Genomic DNA, 19,539 nt, shown 5'->3' with positions numbered 1-19,539 from the left:
CCCTCGAATCCAGCGACTCTGTCCAAGTGACCCCCACAGTCCAGTGACTCTTCAGTCCAAGTTTGGTGGAGGTAAGTCCTTGCCTCACCTCGCTGGGCTGCATTGCTGGGAATCGCGACTTTTGCAGCTACTCCGGCCCCTGTGCACTTCCGGCAGAAATCCTTTGTGCACAGCCAAGCCTGGGTCCACAGCACTCTAACCTGCATTGCACGACTTTCTAAGTTGGTCTCCGGCGACGTGGGACTCCTTTGTGCGACTTCGGGTGAGCACCGTTTCACGCATCCTTGTAGTGCCTGTTTCTGGCACTTCTCTGGGTGCTACCTGCTGCTGAGAGGGCTTCTTGTCTTGCTCGGCATCCCCTCTCTCTCCTGGTCCAATTTGAGACCTCCTGGTCCCTCCAGGGCCACAGCAGTGTCCAAAAACGCTAATCGCATGATTTGCAGCTAGCAAGGCTTGTTGGTGTTCTTTCGGCGGGAAAACACTTCTTCACGACTCTCCACGGCGAGCGGGATCCGTCCACCAAAGGGAAAGTCTCTAGCAATTTTCGTTCCTGAAGAAACCTCAGCATGTTCTGTCCAGTAGAAGCTTCTTTGCACCCGCAGCTGGCATTTCCTGGGCATCTGCCCATCTCCGACTTACTTGTGACTTTTGGACTTGGTCCCCTTGTTCCACAGGTACCCTAGATTGGAAATCCACAGTTGTTGCATTGTTGGTTTGTGTCTTTCCTGCATTATTCCTCTAACACGACTTCTTTGTCCTTAGGGGAACTTTAGTGCACTTTGCACTCATTTTTCAGGGTCTTGGGGAGGGTTATTTTTCTAACTCTCACTATTTTCTAATAGTCCCAGCGACCCTCTACAAGGTCACATAGGTTTGGGGTCCATTCGTGGTTCGCATTCCACTTTTGGAGTATATGGTTTGTGTTGCCCCTATCCCTATGTTTCCCCATTGCATCCTATTGTAACTATACATTGTTTGCACTGTTTTCTAAGACTATACTGCATATTTTTGCTATTGTGTACATATATCTTGTGTATATTTCCTATCCTCTCACTGAGGGTACACTCTAAGATACTTTGGCATATTGTCATAAAAATAAAGTACCTTTATTTTTAGTATAACTGTGTATTGTGTTTTCTTATGATATTGTGCAAGTGACACTTGTGGTTCTGTAGTAGCTTCACACGTCTCCTAGTTCAGCCTAAGCTGCTCTGCTAAGCTACCATTATCTATCAGCCTAAGCTGCTAGACACCCTATACACTAATAAGGGATAACTGGGCCTGGTGCAAGGTGCAAGTACCCCTTGGTACTCACTACAAGCCAGTCCAGCCTCCTACAATGACAATTTAAATTACAAGAGCCTAAGGAGTCTGTGCTTAGATAGAGGTTTAGTGATAGGAAAGAACCCTACAAAAGAGTTTCTATTTAACATGATTATTGTAAATGATGAGTCCCAAGCAGGCACATCAAATGAGAGGTTAATAGAAGGCTCCCATTCTGACTCAGGGGATCTCCTTGAGGTAGGTGGATAGGGTTCTGAACAGGATCTGCCCCCTAGCAGGACAGCCAGTAATATTGGTTGTAATGGAGTTTCCCATCACAGTAGGGAAGTCTTTATTCCTAGAGGCCAAGTTGCAAGGGTCCAGTCAGTTAGGGACAGATCCCCCTCTGTTGTTTCCAATTTGTCTTCTGTGTCCAAGCATTCCCAACCCACCCACCCTGAGGATAACTTGTTAGATAGGGAACTCAAAAGGTTGAGGGTTGAAGAGACCAGACTGAAGCTTAAACAGCAACAGCTGGCCTTAGATAGGGAATCCCTAGACATTGAGAAGGAAAGACAGAGGTTGGGGTTAGGACCCCATGGTGGCAGCAGCAGTATTCCTGAAAGTAATCCTGTTAGAGAGCATGATTCCAGGAATCTGCACAAGATAGTCCCCCCTTACAAGGAGGGGGATGAATTCAACAAGTGGTTTTCTGCACTTGAGAGGGCCTGTATGGTACAGGGGTCCCTCAATAGCAGTGGGCTGCTATTTTGTGGCTATCTTTCAATGGAAACGGTAGAGATAGGCTCCTTACTGTTAGAGAAAGTGAAGCTAACAATTACACAGTATTGAAGGATGCACTCTTGGATGGATTTGGCTTAACCACTGAATAACACAGGATTAAGTTCAGAGACACCAGAAAAGAGTCCTCTCAAGACTGGACAGATTTTGTGGACTGTTCAGTGAAGGCCTTGGAAGGGTGGTTACATGGCAATAAGGTATCTGACTATGAAAGCCTGTATAATCTTATTCTGAGAGAGCATATACTGAATAACTGTGTGTCTGACTTGTTGCACCAATACCTAGTGGACTCTGATCTGACCTCTCCCCAAGAATTGGGAAAGAAGGCAGACAAATGGGTCAGAACAAGGGTGAACAGAAATGTTCATACGGGGGGTGATAAGGATGGCAAGAAGAAAGATGATGAGAAATCTCAGGATAAGCATGGGGATAAGGGTAAAACCAAAGATCCTTCTTCAAATCCTAAAGTCTCTTCAGGGGGTGGGAATAAATCATCTTCTTCCTCTTCTTCACAAAACACACACATTAAAAAGCCTTGATGCTATGTGTGTAAAAATAAAGGCCATTGGCAAGGGATAAGTCCTGTCTAGGTAAACCCCCTGAGCCAACCACCACTAATCCATCAAACTCTAGTGCCTCTAGCAGTAGTGGTAATAGTGGTGGGACTGCTGGCAACAGTCAAACTAAGGGTGTAGTTGGGTTCACTTATGGGTCCATCATAGAAACTGTGGTAGTCAGTCATAAGTCAGTTTCAGTCACACCTGGTGGCATTGGCCTTGCCACACTGGCTGCTTGTCCCCTTACACTGGATAAGTATAGGCAGACAGTTTCAATAAATGGTGTTGAGGCTCAGGCCTACAGGGACACAGGTGCCAGTATCACTTTGGTGACTGAAAACCTAGTGGCTCCTGAACAACACATCATTGGACAACAGTATAACATTATTGATGTACATAACTCCACTAAGTTTCTTCCCTTAGCTATAATTCAGTTTAGTTGGGGTGGAGTTACTGGCCCTAAGCAGGTGGTAGTATCACCTAGCTTACCTGTAGACTGTCTCTTAGGTAATTACGTAGAGGCCTCAGGTTGGGCTGAGGTAGAGTATCATACCCATGCAGCCATGCTGGGTATTCCTGAGGAATTGCTTCCTCTCATTTCAGCTGAAATGAAAAACCAAAGGAGAGAAAAAGGCATGAAATCTCAGGATCCCTCTCCAACAACAGGTAAAAAGGGTATCACAGTATCCCCTACCCACCCTGAATTCAGGATACCATTGCTGTGGTGGGAGAAACCTCTCCTGGGGTGGCGCCTGTACCAAGGGATCCATCAGCTGGCACAGCTGTACTCCCTGAGGTGGAAGTACCTCTCTGTGGGATAACTAATATTGGTGAGAAAAAGGGCACCATTTTAGTTAACATGGAGCATCCCTCCAACCCTTCCAGAGAAACTTTAGTTGAGAAACCATGCACTGCCTCACAACACTTAGGACAGCAGCCCTGCCCTAGTGTGGAGCTCATAGGACAGCATCCCTGCCCTGCTCTAACTAAAGAGAAACAGCATCCCTGTTCTCTCTTCCAGCCATATGGAGAAAGTTTTTGCCCAGCTATGGCTTTACTGATACAGCATCCCTGTCTGGCATTCTCATCACTTGAAATAGGTCCAGTGGACAATCCCCACTGTTCAAAACTTTAACTTACTGATAGGAACTCTGAAAATATATCTTCGCACTGTTGGCTAGCTAAAAAACTTCAAACTGGGTTGTTTACATCCCCACAGGTAAGTAACCATATAGTGGATGATAAAGGGAGTAACCAGTCTATTGCAGAGCTACTCTCCACTTATCACCACTTAGACAATAAAGACTCAACTGGCCAAGGTTAGCCTTGTTGTCCTTCGTTTGGAGGGGGAGGGTTGTGTGCGAAAGTAGCCTCTTTCTAGCCTTGTTAACCCCATTTTTGGCCTGTTTGTGAGTATATGTCAGGGTGTTTTCACTGTCTCACTGGGATCCTGCTAGCCAGGGCCCAGTGCTCATAGTGAAAACCCTATGTTGTCAGTATGTTTGTTATGTGTCACTGGGACCCTGATAGCCAGGACCCCAGTGCTCATAAGTTTGTGGCCTATATGTATGTGTTCCCCGTGTGATGCCTAACTGTCTCACTGAGGCTCTGCTAACCAGAACCTCAGTGGTTATGCTCTCTCTGCTTTCAAAATTGTCACTAACAGGATAGTGACCAATTTCAGCAATTAACATTGGCATACTGGTACACCAACATAATTCCCTAGTATATGGTACTGAGGTACCCAGGGTACTGGGGTTCCAGGAGATCCCTATGGGCTGCACCATTTCTTTTGCCACCCATAGGGAGATCTGACAATTCTTACACAGGCCTGCCAGTGCAGCCTGAGTGAAATAACGACCACGTTATTTCACAGCCATTTACCAATACACTTAAGTAACTTATAAGTCACCTATATGTCTAACCTTCACCTGGTGAAGGTTGGGTGCAAAGTTACTTAGTGTGTGGGCACCCTGGCACTAGCCAAAGTGCCCCCACATCGTTCAGGGCAAATTTCTCAGACTTTGTGAGTGCGGTGACACCATTACACGCGTGCACTATACATAGGTCACTACCTATGTATAGCCTCACAATGGTAACTCCGAACACGGCCATGTAACATGTCTAACATCATGGAATTGTCACCCCAATGCCATTCTCGCATTGGGGAGACAATTCCATGATCCCCCGGGTCTCTAGCACAGAATCTGCGTACTGCCAAACTGCCTTTCCCGGGGTTTCACTGCAGGTGCTGCTGCTGCCAACCCCTCAGACAGGTTACTGCCCTCCTGGGGTCCAGCCAGGCCTGGCCCAGGAAGGCAGAACAAAGGACTTCCTCAGAGAGAGGGTGTTACACCCTCTCCCTTTGGAAAAAGGTGTCTGGGCTGGAGAGGAGTAGCCTCCCCCAGCATCTGGAAATGCTTTGATGGGCACAGATGGTGCCCATCTCTGCATTAGCCAGTCTACACCGGTTCAGGGATCCCCCAGCCCTGCTCTGGCGCGAAACTGGACAAAGGAAAGGGGAGTGACCACTCCCCTGACCTGCACCTCCCAGGGGAGGTGCCCAGAGCTCCTCCAGCGTGCCCCAAACCTCTGCCATCTTGGATTCAGAGGTGTGCTGACACACTGTACTGCTCTGAGTGGCCAGGGCCAGCAGGTGACATCAGAGACTCCTTCTGATAGGCTCTTACCTGTGTTACTAGCCTATCCTCCTTCCTAGGTAGCCAAAGCTCCTTTTCTGGCTATTTAGGGTCTCTGCTTTGGGGAATTCTTGAGCTAACGAATGCAAGTACTCATCAGAGTTCCTCTGCATCTCTCTCTTCACCTTCTGCCAAAGGATCGACCGCTGACTGCTCAGGACACCTGCAAAATCGCAACAAAATAGCAAAGACGACTACTGCAACCTTGTATCGCTTCATCCTGCTGGCTTTCTCGCCTGTTTCCTGGTTGTGCATGCTCTGGGGGTAGCCTGCCTCCTTCTTGCACCAGGAGCTCTGAAGAAATCTCCCGTGGGTCAAAGGAATCTTCCCCCTGCAACCGCAAGCAACAAAAGACTGCATCACCGGTCCTCTGGGTCCCCTCTCAGCACGACGAGCGTGGTCCCTGGAACTCAGCAACTCTGTCCAAGTGACTCCCACAGTCCAGTGACTCTTCAGTCCAAGTTTGGTGGAGGTAAGTCCTTGCTTACCCATGCTAGACTGCATTGCTGGGTACCGCGTGATTTGCAGCTGCTCCGGCTCCTGTGCACTCTTCCAGGATTTCCTTCATGCACAGCCAAGCCTGGGTCCCCGACACTCTAACCTGCAGTGCACAACCTTCTGAGTTGTCCTCCGGCGTTGTGGGACTCCCTTTTCTGACTTCGGGTGGACTCCGGTTCACTTGTCTTCTAAGTGCCTGATCCAGAACTTCTGCAGTTGCTGTCTGCTTTTGTGAGGGCTCCTTGACGTGCTGGGTGCCCCCTCTGTCTCCTCATCCAAATGGCGACATCCTGGTCCCTCCTGGGCCACAGCAGCATCCAAAAACCCTAACCGCAACCCTTGCAGCTAGCAAGGCTTGTTTGCGGTCTTTCTGCATGGGAATACCTCTGCAAGCTTCGTCACTATGTGCGACATCCATCCTCCAAAGGGTAAGTTTCTAGCCCTCTTTGTTATTGCAGAAACCAAAGCTTCTTCCATCCGGTGGCAGCTTCTTTGCACCCTCAGCTGGCATTTCCTGGGCATCTGCCCACCCTCGACATTGTCGTGACTCTTGGAGTTGGTCCCCTTGTTTCACAGGTACTCAGGTCTGGAAATCCACTGTTGTTGCTTTGCTGGTGTTGGTCTTCCTTGCAGAAACCCCCTATCACAACTTCTGTGCTCTCTGGGGGTTATAGGTGCAATTTACACCTACTTTTCAGGGTCTTGGGGTGGGCTATTTTTCTAACCCTCACTGTTTTCCTACAGTCCCAGCGACCCTCTACAAGCTCACATAGGTTTGGGGTCCATTCATGGTTCGCATTCCACTTTTGGAGTATATGGTTTGTGTTGCCCCTATACCTATGTGCTCCTATTTAAATCAACTGTAACTTTACATTGCTTGCATTACTTCCTTTTGCTATTACTGCATATGTTTGGTATTTGGTACATATATCTTGTGTATATTTGGCATTCTCATACTGAGGGTACTCACTGATATACTTTTGGCATATTGTCATAAAAATAAAGTACCTTTATTTTTAGTATATCTGAGTATTGTGTTTTCTTATGATATTGTGCATATGACACCAGTGGTATAGTAGGAGCTTTTACATGTCTACTAGTTCAGCCTAAGCTGCTCTGCTATAGCTACCTTCTATCAGCCTAAGCTGCTAGAAACACCTCTTCTACACTAATAAGGGATAACTGGACCTGGTACAGAGTGTAAGTACCCCTTGGTACCCACTACAAGCCAGGCCAGCCTCCTACATTGGTTGTGCAGCGGTGGGATAAGTACGTGTAAGAAAGTACCATCTTGCCTGGCATGTTACCCCCATTTTTCACTGTATATATGTTGTTTTAGTTGTATGTGTCACTGGGACCCTGGTAACCCAGGGCCCCAGTGCTCATAAGTGTGCCTGAATGTGTTACCTGTGTAGTGACTAACTGTCTCACTGAGGCTCTGCTAATCAGAACCTCAGTGGTTATGCTCTCTCATTTCTTTCCAAATTGTCACTGACAGGCTAGTGACCATTTTTACCAATTTACATTGGCTTACTGGAACACCCTTATAATTCCCTAGTATATGGTACTGAGGTACCCAGGGTATTGGGGTTCCAGGAGATCCCTATGGGCTGCAGCATTTCTTTTGCCACCCATAGTGAGCTCTGACAATTCTTACACAGGCCTGCCACTGCAGCCTGAGTGAAATAACGTCCACGTTATTTCACAGCCATTTTACACTGCACTTAAGTAACTTATAAGTCACCTATATGTCTAACCTTTACCTGGTAAAGGTTAGGTGCAAAGTTACTTAGTGTGAGGGCACCCTGGCACTAGCCAAGGTGCCCCCACATTGTTCAGAGCCAATTCACTGAACTTTGTGAGTGCGGGGACACCATTACACGCGTGCACTACATATAGGTCACTACCTATATGTAGCTTCACCATGGTAACTCCGAATATGGCCATGTAACATGTCTATGATCATGGAATTGCCCCCTCTATGCCATCCTGGCATTGTTGGTACAATTCCATGATCCCAGTGGTCTGTAGCACAGACCCTGGTACTGCCAGACTGCCCTTCCTGGGGTTTCACTGCAGCTGCTGCTGCTGCCAACCCCTCAGACAGGCAGCTGCCCTCCTGGGGTCCAGCCAGGCCTGGCCCAGGATGGCAGAACAAAGAACTTCCTCTGAGAGAGGGTGTGACACCCTCTCCCTTTGGAAAATGGTGTGAAGGCAGGGGAAGAGTAGCCTCCCCCAGCCTCTGGAAATGCTTTGTTGGGCACAGATGTGCCCAATTCTGCATAAGCCAGTCTACACCGGTTCAGGGACCCCTTAGCCCCTGCTCTGGCGCGAAACTGGACAAAGGAAAGGGGAGTGACCACTCCTCTGACCTGCACCTCCCCTGGGAGGTGTCCAGAGCTCCTCCAGTGTGCTCCAGACCTCTGCCATCTTGGAAACAGAGGTGCTGCTGGCACACTGGACTGCTCTGAGTGGCCAGTGCCACCAGGTGACGTCAGAGACTCCTGCTGATAGGCTCCTTCAGGTGTTAGTAGCCTTTCCTCTCTCCTAGGTAGCCAAACCCTCTTTTCTGGCTATTTAGGGTCTCTGTCTCTGGGGAAACTTTAGATAACGAATGCATGAGCTCAGCCGAGTTCCTCTGCATCTCCCTCTTCACCTTCTGATAAGGAATCGACCGCTGACCGCGCTGGAAGCCTGCAAACCTGCAACATAGTAGCAAAGACGACTACTGCAACTCTGTAACGCTGATCCTGCCGCCTTCTCGACTGTTTTCCTGCTTGTGCATGCTGTGGGGGTAGTCTGCCTCCTCTCTGCACCAGAAGCTCCGAAGAAATCTCCCGTGGGTCGACGGAATCTTCCCCCTGCAACCGCAGGCACCAAAAAGCTGCATTACTGGTCCCTTGGGTCTCCTCTCAGCACAACGAGCGAGGTCCCTCGAATCCAGCGACGCTGTCCAAGTGACCCCCACAGTCCAGTGACTCTTCAGCCCAAGTTTGGTGGAGGTAAGTCCTTGCCTCACCTCGCTGGGCTGCATTGCTGGGAACCGCGACTTTGCAGCTACTCCGGCCCCTGTGCACTTCCGGCGGAAATCCTTCGTGCACAGCCAAGCCTGGATCCACGGCACTCTAACCTGCATTGCACGACTTTCTAAGTTGGTCTCCGGCGACGTGGGACTCCTTTGTGCAACTTCGGCGAGCACCGTTTCACGCATCCTTGTAGTGCCTGTTTCTGGCACTTCTCTGGGTGCTACCTGCTTCAGTGAGGGCTCTTTGTCTTGCTCGACGTCCCCTCTCTCTGCAGGTCCAACTTGCGACCTCCTGGTCCCTCCTGGGCCCCAGCAGCGTCCAAAAACGCCAATTGCACGATTTGCGTGTAGCAAGGCTTGTTGGCGTCCTTCCGGCGGGAAAACACTTTTGCACGACTCTCCAAGGCGAGAGGGATCCGTCCACCAAAAGGGAAGTTTCTAGCCCTTTTTGTTCCTGCAGAAACCTCAGCTTCTTCTGTCCAGTCGAAGCTTCTTTGCACCACAGCTGGCATTTCCTGGGCATCTGCCCATCTACGACTTGCTTGTGACTTTTGGACTTGGTCCCCTTGTTTCACAGGTACCCTAGATTGGAAATCCACAGTTGTTGCATTGCTGGTTTGTGTCTTTCCTGCATTATTCCTCTAACACGACTCTTTTGTCCTTAGGGGAACTTTAGTGCACTTTGCACTCACTTTTCAGGGTCTTGGGGAGGGTTATTTTTCTAACTCTCACTATTTTCTAATAGTCCCAGCGACCCTCTACAAGGTCACATAGGTTTGGGGTCCATTCGTGGTTCGCATTCCACTTCTGGAGTATATGGTTTGTGTTGCCCCTATCCCTATGTTTCCCCATTGCATCCTATTGTAACTATACATTGTTTGCACTGTTTTCTAAGACTATACTGCATATTTTTGCTATTGTGTATATATATCTTGTGTATATTTCCTATCCTCTCACTGAGGGTACACTCTAAGATACTTTGGCATATTGTCATAAAAATAAAGTACCTTTATTTTTAGTATAACTGTGTATTGTGTTTTCTTATGATATTGTGCATATGACACTAAGTGGTACTGTAGTAGCTTCACACGTCTCCTAGTTCAGCCTAAGCTGCTCTGCTAAGCTACCATTATCTATCAGCCTAAGCTGCTAGACACCCTATACACTAATAAGGGATAACTGGGCCTGGTGCAAGGTGCAAGTACCCCTTGGTACTCACTACAAGCCAGTCCAGCCTCCTACAGTACGTGTAACTACTTACCACTTTGTCATTTTGTACTTTTCATAAGAGAATAATATACAAAACAAGTTCAGTGTATGTACACCTAACCAAAAAGTTTTGCTTTTCTTCTCTTACACTATCTGCTGAGTGCTGAAACGTACTCTTTTATCTGTCCCTAAACCTTTTTCTACCATGTCTGGTGTAGGAACTCCTCTTAATTTGGTCAATACAACTTATGACCACCTTAAGTTTAAGAGCCTAAGGAGTCTCTGCATTGATAAAGGTTTAGTGGTAGGAAAGAACCCTTCTAGAGATTTTCTTTCTAATATACTTATTGAGAATGATAAGGCCCAGGGTGGCAACTCATATGAAAAGTTGATAGATAGCTCACACTCTGACTTAGGGGAGGCCCTTGAGGGAGTGTTACAGGGTTCCCTTCCTAATCTGCCCCTTAGCAGACCACCTAGCAATGCTGGTAGTAATAGAAGCTCCCATCACAGTAGGGATGTTTTTGTTCCTGGAGGCCAAGTTGTTAGAATGCCAACTGTTAGGGACAGGTCTCCCTCTGCTCATTCAAATCTTTCTTCTGTGTCAAAACATTCCCAACCCACCCACCCTGATGAAAAAATGTTAGAAAGGGAACTCAATAAGTTGAGAGTGGAAGAGACCAGGCTGAAGCTTAAACAGCAACAGCTGGCTCTAGACAGGGAATCCCTAGACTTAGAAAAAGAGAGACAGAGGTTGGGGTTTGGACCCCATGGTGGCAGCATCAGTATTCCTGATAGGAATCCTGTTGAAGAGCATGATTCTAGGAATCTGCACAAGATAGTTCCTCCTTACAAGGAGGGGGATGACATTAACAAGTGGTTTGCTGCACTTGAGAGGGCCTGTATGGTACAGGGGGTCCCTCAAAGGCAGTGGGATGCTATCCTATGGCTATCTTTCAGTGGAAATGATAGGGATAGGCTCCTTACTGTGAAGGAAAGTGATGCCAATAATTTTACAGTTTTGAAGAATGCACTCTTGGATGGATTTGGCTTAACCACTGAACAATACAGGATTAAGTTCAGAGAAACCAGAAAAGAGTCCTCACAAGACTGGGTAGACTTTGTTGATTATTCAGTGAAAGCCTTGGAGGGGTCGTTACATGGCAGTAAAGGTTCTGACTATGAAAGCCTGTACAATCTAATCCTGAGAGAGCATATTCTGAATAACTGTGTGTCTGATTTGTTACACCAATATGTAGTGGACTCAGATCTGACCTCTCCCCAAGAATTGGGAAAGAAGGCAGACACATGGGTCAGAACAAGAGTGAACAGAAAAGTTCATACAGGGGGTGACAAGGATGGCAAGAAGAAGGATGGTAAGTCTTCAGACAATGGTGGGGACAAATCTAAAAATGAGTCTTCATCAGGCCCACAAAAACACTCTGGTGGGGGTGGTGGGTCCAAATCCTCTTCTAATCAAGTAAAGAAACCATGGTGCTATTTATGTAAAGTAAAAGGCCATTGGACAACTGATGCCAGTTGTCCAAAGAAAAGCACTAGCCTCCCACTACCACAACCCTTACTGCATCCTCTAGTGCCCCTAGTAATAGCAGTGGTGGTGGGAGCAAACCTACTAATAGCCAATCCAAGGGAGTAACTGGGCTCACGCTTGGTAATTTAGTTGGGGTTGGTCTTGTTAGGGAGACCACAGATGCTGTGTTAGTCTCTGAAGGTGCCGTTGATTTGGCTACCTTGGTTGCTTGTCCTCTTAATATGGATAAGTACAAGCAACTTTTTCTACTCAATGGTGTTGAGGTTCAGGCCTACAGGGACACAGGTGCCAGTGTTACCATGGTAATACAGAAACTGGTCCACCCTGAACAACACCTACTTGGTAACCAGTACCAAGTGACAGACGCTCATAACAACACTCTTAGCCACCCCATGGCTGTTGTGAATCTCAATTGGGGGGGGGCGAACTGGTCCAAAGAAAGTTGTGGTTGCCTCAGATTTACCTGTAGACTGTCTACTAGGGAATGATTTAGAGACATCAACTTGGGCAGGAGTAGAGTTGGAGGCTCATGCAGCAATGCTGGGCATTCCTGGGCATATATTTGTTTTGACAAGGGCTCAGGCCAAAAAGCAAAAAGGACAGGGTGACTTGGATCCTGGAACAACGGACTAAGTTCTCCCTAAAGCTAGGGTTAGTTAGGGTAAATCCCTACCCAATATCCCTCCCTCTACAGATGATTCAACTTCTGAGGAAGAAGAATTTCCCCCCTGTGCAGAACCTTCACCAGAGAAGCTGGCAGCAGATATTGCTGAGCTTTTGGGTGGAGGAGGGCCTGCCAGGGAGGAGCTGAGTGTGGCACAGCAAACCTGTCCCACATTAGAGGGTCTAAGACAGCAAGTTGTCAAACAGCAAAATGGGGATGTCAGTGACTCACATAGAGTTTACTGGGAGAACAACCTCTTGTACACAGAGGCAAGGGACCCAAAACCTGGAGCATCCAGTGTAGGAGGCTGGCCTGGCTTGTATTGGGAACCAAGGGGTACTTACACCTTGCACCAGGTTCAGGTATCCCTCATTAGTGTAGAGGGGTGTCTAGCAGCTTAGGCTGATAGAAAATGTAGCTTAGCAGAGCAGCTTAGGCTGAACTAGGAGACGAGTGAAGCTCCTACAGTACCACTAGTGTCATATCCACAATATCATAAGAAAACACAATACACAGATATACTAAAAATAAAGGTACTTTATTTTTATGACAATATGCCAAAGTATCTCAGTGAGTACCCTCAGTATGAGGATAGCAAATATACACAAGATATATGTACACAATACCAAAATATGCAGTAATAGCAATAGAAAACAGTGCAAACAATGTATAGTCACAATAGAATGCAATGGGGGCACATAGGGATAGGGGCAACACAAACCATATACTCTAGAAGTGGAATACGAACCACAAATGGACCCCAAACCTATGTGACCTTGTAGAGGGTCGCAGGGACTGTAAGAAAACAGCGAGGGTTAGAAAAATAGCCCACCCCAAGTCCCTGAAATGTGGGTGCAAAGTGCACCTAAAGTTCCCCAAAGAACACAGAGGTAGTGATAGGGGAATTTTGCAAGGAAGACCAACACCAGCAATGCAACAACGATGGATTTCCTGATGAGAGTACCTGTGGAACAAGGGGACCAAGTCCAAAAGTCACGATCAAGTCGGGAGTGGGCAGATGCCCAGGAAATGCCAGCTGAGGGTGCAAAGAAGCTGCCACCAGATGGTAGAAGCTGTGGATTCTGCAAGAACGACAAGGGCTAGAAGCTTCCTCTTTGGAGTATGGGTGTTGCACATCGTGAAAAGTTGTGCAGAGGTGTTCCCGTGCAGAAAGACCACAAACAAGCCTTGCTAGCTGCAAAGGTCGCGGTTAGGGTTTTTGGATGCTGCTGTGGCCCAGGAGGGACCAGGATGTCGCCAATTGTGTGACGAGGCAGAGGGGTCATCCAGCAAGAAAAAGAGCCCACTCAGAAGCAAGCAGCACCCGCAGAAGTGCCAGAACAGGCACTACAAAGTGGAGTGAACTGGAGCTCACCCGAAGTCACAAAGGAGGGTCCCTCAACGCCGGAGGACAACTCAGGAGGTCTTGCACTGCAGGTTAGAGTGCCGGGGACCCAAGCTTGGATGTGCACAAAGGAATTCCTGGAAGAGTGCACAGGAGCCGGAGTAGCTGCAAAACACGCGGTTCCCAACAATGCAGTCTAGCGTGGGGAGGCAAGGATTTACCTCCACCAAACTTGGACTGAAGACTCACCGGACTGTGGGAGTCACTTGGACAGAGATGCTGAGTTCAAGTACCTCGCTCGTCGTGCTGAGAGGAGACCCAGAGGACCGGTGATGCAGTTCTTTGGTGCCTGCGGTTGCAGGAGGAAGATTCTGTCGACCCACGGGATATTTCTTCGGAGCTTCTAGTGCAGAGAGGAGGCAGACTACCCCCACAGCATGCACCACCAGGAAAACAGTCGAGAAGGCGGCTGGATTAGCGTTACAAGGTCGCAGTAGTCGTCTTTGCTACTTTGTTGCAGTTTTGCAGGCTTCCAGAGCAATCATAGGTCGATTCCTTGGCAGAAGGTGAAGAGAGAGATGCAGAGGAACTCGGATGAGCTCTTGCATTCGTTATCTAAAGAATTCCCCAAAGCAGAGACCCTAAATAGCCAGAAAAGGAGATTTGGCTACTTAGGAGAGAGGATAGGCTAGCAACACCTGGAGGAGCCTATCAGAAGGAGTCTCTGACGTCACCTGCTGGCACTGGCTACTCAGAGCAGTCCAGTGTGCCAGCAGCACCTCTGTTTCCAAGATGGCAGAGGTCTGGAGCACACTGGAAGAGCTCTGGGCACCTCCCAGTGGAGGTGCAGGTCAGGGGAGTGGTCACTCCCCTTTCATTTGTCCAGTTTCGCGCCAGAGCAGGGCTAAGAGGTCCCTGAACCGGTGTAGACTGGCTTATGCAGAAAAGAGCACCATCTGTGCCCATGAAAGCATTTCCAGAGGCTAGGGGAGGCTACTCCTCCCCTGCCTTCACACGATTTTCCAAAGGGAGAGGGTGTAACACCCTCTCTCAGAGGAAGTCCTTTGTTCTGCCATCCTGGGCCAGGCCTGGCTGGACCCCAGGAGGGCAGATGCCTGTCTGAGGGGTTGGCAGCAGCAGCAGCTGCAGTGAAACCCCAGGAAGGGCAGTTTGGCAGTACCAGGGTCTGTGCTACAGACCACTGGGATCATGGGATTGTGCCAACTATGCCAGGATGGTATAGAGGGGGCAATTCCATGATCATAGACATGTTACATGGCCATATTCGGAGTTACCATTGTGAAGCTACATATAGGTAGTGACCTATATGTAGTGCACGCGTGTAATGGTGTCCCCGCACTCACAAAGTCCGGGGAATTGGCCCTGAACAATGTGGGTGCACCTTGGCTAGTGCCAGGGTGCCCTCAAACTAAGTAACTTTGCACCTAACCTTTACCAGGTAAAGTTTAGACATATAGGTGACTTATAAGTTACTTAAGTGCAGTGTAAAATGGCTGTGAAATAACGTGGACGTTATTTCACTCAGGCTGCAGTGGCAGGCCTGTGTAAGAATTGTCAGAGCTCCCTATGGGTGGCAAAAGAAATGCTGCAGCCCATAGGGATCTCCTGGAACCCCAATACCCTGGGTACCTCAGTACCATATACTAGGGAATTTTAAGGGTGTTCCAGTAAGCCAATGTAAATTGGTAAAATTAGTCACTAGCCTGTTAGTGACAATTTGGAAAGAAATGAGAGAGCATAACCACTGAGGTTCTGATTAGCAGTGCCTCATTGAGACAGTTAGTCACTACACAGGTAACACATTCAGGCACACTTATGAGCACTGGGGCCCTGGTGAACAGGGTCCCAGTGACACATACAACTAAAACAACATATATACAGTGAAAAATGGGGGTAACATACCAGGCAAGATGGTACTTTCCTACACAACCCCCCCCCCCCAAACGAAGGACAATAAGACTAGCCATGACCTGATGAGTCTTCATTGTCTAAGTGGAAATATCTGGAGAGTCCATCTGCATTGGAGTGGCTACTCCCAGGTCTATGTTCCACTGTATAGTCCATTCCCTGTAGGGATATGGACCACCTCAACAATTTAGGATTTTCACCTTTCATTTGTTTTAGCCAAAGTAGAGGTTTGTGGTCTGTCTGAACAATGAAGTGAGTGCCAAACAGGTATGGCCTCAACTTCTTCAGTGCCCAGACCACAGCAAAGGCCTCCCTCTCAATGGCAGACCAACGCTTTTCTCTAGGGGTCAACCTCCTACTAATAAAAGCAACAGGTTGATCCTGGCCATCATAATTAAGTTGTGATAGGACTGCCCCTACTCCTAATTCAGATGCATCAGTTTGGACATAGAATTTTTTAGAGTAACAAGGGCTTTTCAGGACAGGTGCAGAGCACATGGCCTGCTTCAGCTCCTCAAAAGCTTTCTGACAGTTTGCTGTCCATAATACCTTTCTAGGCATTTTCTTGGATGTGAGGTCATTAAGAGGGGCTGCAATGGAGCCATAGTTCTTAATGAACCTCCTGTAATACCCAGTGAGGCCTAGGAAGGCTCTCACCTGGGTCTGAGTAGTAGGGGGAACCCAATCAATAATTGTTTGGATTTTCCCCTGAAGTGGTGCAATCTGTTCCCCACCAACAAGGTGTCCCAGATAAACCACCTTACCCTGTCCTATCTGGCACTTTGAAGCCTTGATAGTGAGGCCTGCCTTTTGCAGGGCCTCTAAAACTTTCCATAGGTGGACCAGGTGATCATCCCAGCTGGAGCTAAAGACAGCTATATCGTCCAAATATGCCGCACTGAAAGCTTCCAGCCCTCGCAGGACTGTGCTCACCAACCTCTGAAAAGTGGCAGATGCATTTTTCAATCCAAAAGGCATTACAGTGAACTGGTAATGTCCTCCAATGGTTGAAAATGCTGTTTTAGGTTTAGCATCTTCTGATAATTTGACTTGCAAATACCCTTCAGTCAAATCAAAAGTGCTTAGATACTTGGCAGATGCCAGTGTATCTATGAGCTCATATGCCCTGGGTATAGGGTGAGCATCAGTTTTGGTTACCAGGTTGAGACCTCTATAGTCTACCCAAAACCGCATTTCCTTCTTTCCATCTTTGGAATGGGGTTTTGGTACAAGTACCACAGGAGAAGCCCATGGACTTTCAGAGTGCTCAACCACTCCTAGTTCTAGCATTTTCTGCACCTCTTGCTTTATGCAGTCCCTGAAATGGTCAGGCTGCCTATAGATCTTACTTTTGACAGGTAAACTGTCTCCAGTATCTATAGTGTGCTCACACCAAGAAGTGATACCTGGCACAGTAGAGAAGAGTTCAGAAAACTGACCCAGGAGATTTATGCAATGGTCTTTCTGCTCAGCAGTAAGACAATCAGCCAAAACTACACCTTCCACAAGAGCATCTTGTTCTGTGGAAGAGAAGAGATCAGGTAGAGGATCACTGTCTTCTTCCTGTCCCTCATCAGTTGCCATGAGCAGGGTGAGATCAGCCCTGTCATAGTAGGGTTTCAGGCGGTTTACATGGAGTACCCTAAGAGGACTCCTTGCAGTGCCTAAGTCAACTAAATAGGTGACTTCTCCCTTTTTCTCAACAATTGTGTGGGGTCCACTCCATTTATCTTGGAGTGCTCTTGGGGCCACAGGCTCCAAGACCCACACTTTCTGCCCTGGTTGGTACTGAACCAAAACAGCCTTCTGATCATGCCATTGCTTCTGGAGCTCTTGGCTGGCCTGAAGGTTTTTACTGGCCTTTTTCATATACTCAGCCATCCTTGATCTGAGGCCAAGTACATAGTCTACAATATCTTGCTTAGGAGCTTTTAAAGGTTGTTCCCAACCCTCCTTTACAAGTGTGAGTGGACCCCTAACAGGGTGTCCACAAAGAAGTTCAAAGGGGCTGAAGCCCACTCCTTTCTGGGGTACCTCCCTGTAGGAAAAAAGGAGGCATGGTAGAAGGATATCCCATCTCCTGCGGAGTTTTTCAGGGAGACCCATAAACATGCCTTTGAGAGTTTTATTAAATTTCTCCACCAGTCCATTTGTTTGTGGATAATAGGGTGTAGTGAACTTATAAGTCACACCACACTCCTTCCACATGGCCTTTAAGTATGCAGACATGAAATTGCTTCCCCTGTCTGATACTACTTCCTTTGGGAAGCCCACCCTGGAAAATATTCCCAGGAGGGCTTTTGCCACTGCAGGTGCTGTAGTGGTCCTTAAAGGAATAGCTTCAGGATATCTTGTGGCATGGTCCACTACCACCAAGATAAACCTATTGCCTGAAGCAGTAGGAGGGTCAAGGGGGCCAACTATGTCAACCCCTACCCTTTCAAAGGGAACCCCAACCACAGGCAGTGGAATAAGGGGTGCCTTTCGTGTTCCACCTGTCTTGCCACTGGCTTGACAGGTTTCACAGGACTTACAAAACTCTTTTGTGTCCTCAGACATCCTAGGCCAATGAAACAAGGGAACAAGCCTGTCCCAAGTTTTCATTTGTCCCAGATGTCCTGCTAGGGGAATGTCGTGAGCAAGAGTTAGGAGGAATTTTCTGTACTCCTGAGGGATCACTAATCTCCTGGCAGCTCCAGGTTTAGGATCCCTTGACTCAGTGTACAAGAGATTGTCCTCCCAGTAAACTCTGTGAGAGTCACTAACATCCCCATTAGCCTGTTTGACAGCTTGCTGTCTCAGACCCTCTAATGTGGGACAGGTTTGCTGTGCCACACTCAGCTCCTCCCTGGCAGGCCCCCCTTCACCCAAACGCTCAGCAGTGTCTGCTTCAAGCTCCTCTGGTGTAGGTTCTGAACAGGGAGGGAATTCTTCTTCCTCAGAAGTTGAATCCACTGTAGAGGGAGGGATAGTAGGAAGTGGTTTGCTTCTACTAACCCTAGCTTTAGGGAGCACTTGGTCCATTGTTCCAGGATCCAAGCTTCCCTGTCCTTTTTGCTTTTTGGCCTGAGCCCTTGTTAAAGCAAAAATATGCCCTGGGATGCCCAGCATTGCTGCATGGGCCTCCAACTCCACATCTGACCAAGCTGATGTCTCCAAATCATTTCCTAGTAATCAGTCTACAGGTAAATCTGTGGCTACCACACCTTTCTTAGGACCAGTAACCCCCCCCCCAGTTGAGATTAACAACAGCCATGGGGTGGCTAAGTGTGTTGTTGTGAGCATCGGTTACTTGGTACTGGTGACCAAGTAGGTGTTGTTCAGGGTGGACCAGTTTCTCTATGACCATAGTCACACTGGCTCCAGTGTCCCTGTAGGCCTGAACCTCAACACCATTTATTAGGGGTAGCTGCTTGTACTTATCCATATTAAGGGGACAAGCAACTAAGCTAAGGTGGCTAAATCAATAGCCCCCTCAGAGACTAACACAGCCTCTGTGGCCTCCCTAACAAGGCCAACCCCAACTAAGTTACCAATAGTGAGCCCAGCTACTCCCTTGGATTGGCTATTAGTAGGTTTGCTCCCACCACCACTGCTATTAGTAGGGACACTAGGTGTAGCAGTAGGGGTTGTAGTGGTAGGAGGCTTGGTGCTTTTCTTTGGACAACTGGGATCTGTTGTCCAATGGCCTTTTACTTTACATAAATAGCACCATGGTTTCTTTTCTTTGTTTTGATTAAAGGAGGATTTGGACCCACCACCCCCACCAGAGTGTTTTTGTGGGCCTGGTGAAGACTCATTTTTAGATTTGTCCCCACCCTTGTCAGAAGACTTACCATCCTTCTTTTTGTTGCCATCTTTGTCACCCCCTGTATGAACTTTTCTGTTCACCCTTGTTCTGACCCATTTGTCTGCCTTCTTTCCCAATTCTTGGGGAGAGGTCAGATCAGAGTCCACCAAGTACTGGTGCAACAAATCAGACACACAATTATTAAGA

The sequence above is a fragment of the Pleurodeles waltl genome, unplaced genomic scaffold (genome assembly GCF_031143425.1).
Source record: "Pleurodeles waltl isolate 20211129_DDA unplaced genomic scaffold, aPleWal1.hap1.20221129 scaffold_56, whole genome shotgun sequence".
Lineage (NCBI taxonomy): Eukaryota > Metazoa > Chordata > Amphibia > Caudata > Salamandridae > Pleurodeles > Pleurodeles waltl.
Note: the sequence above shows the minus strand (reverse complement) of the source record.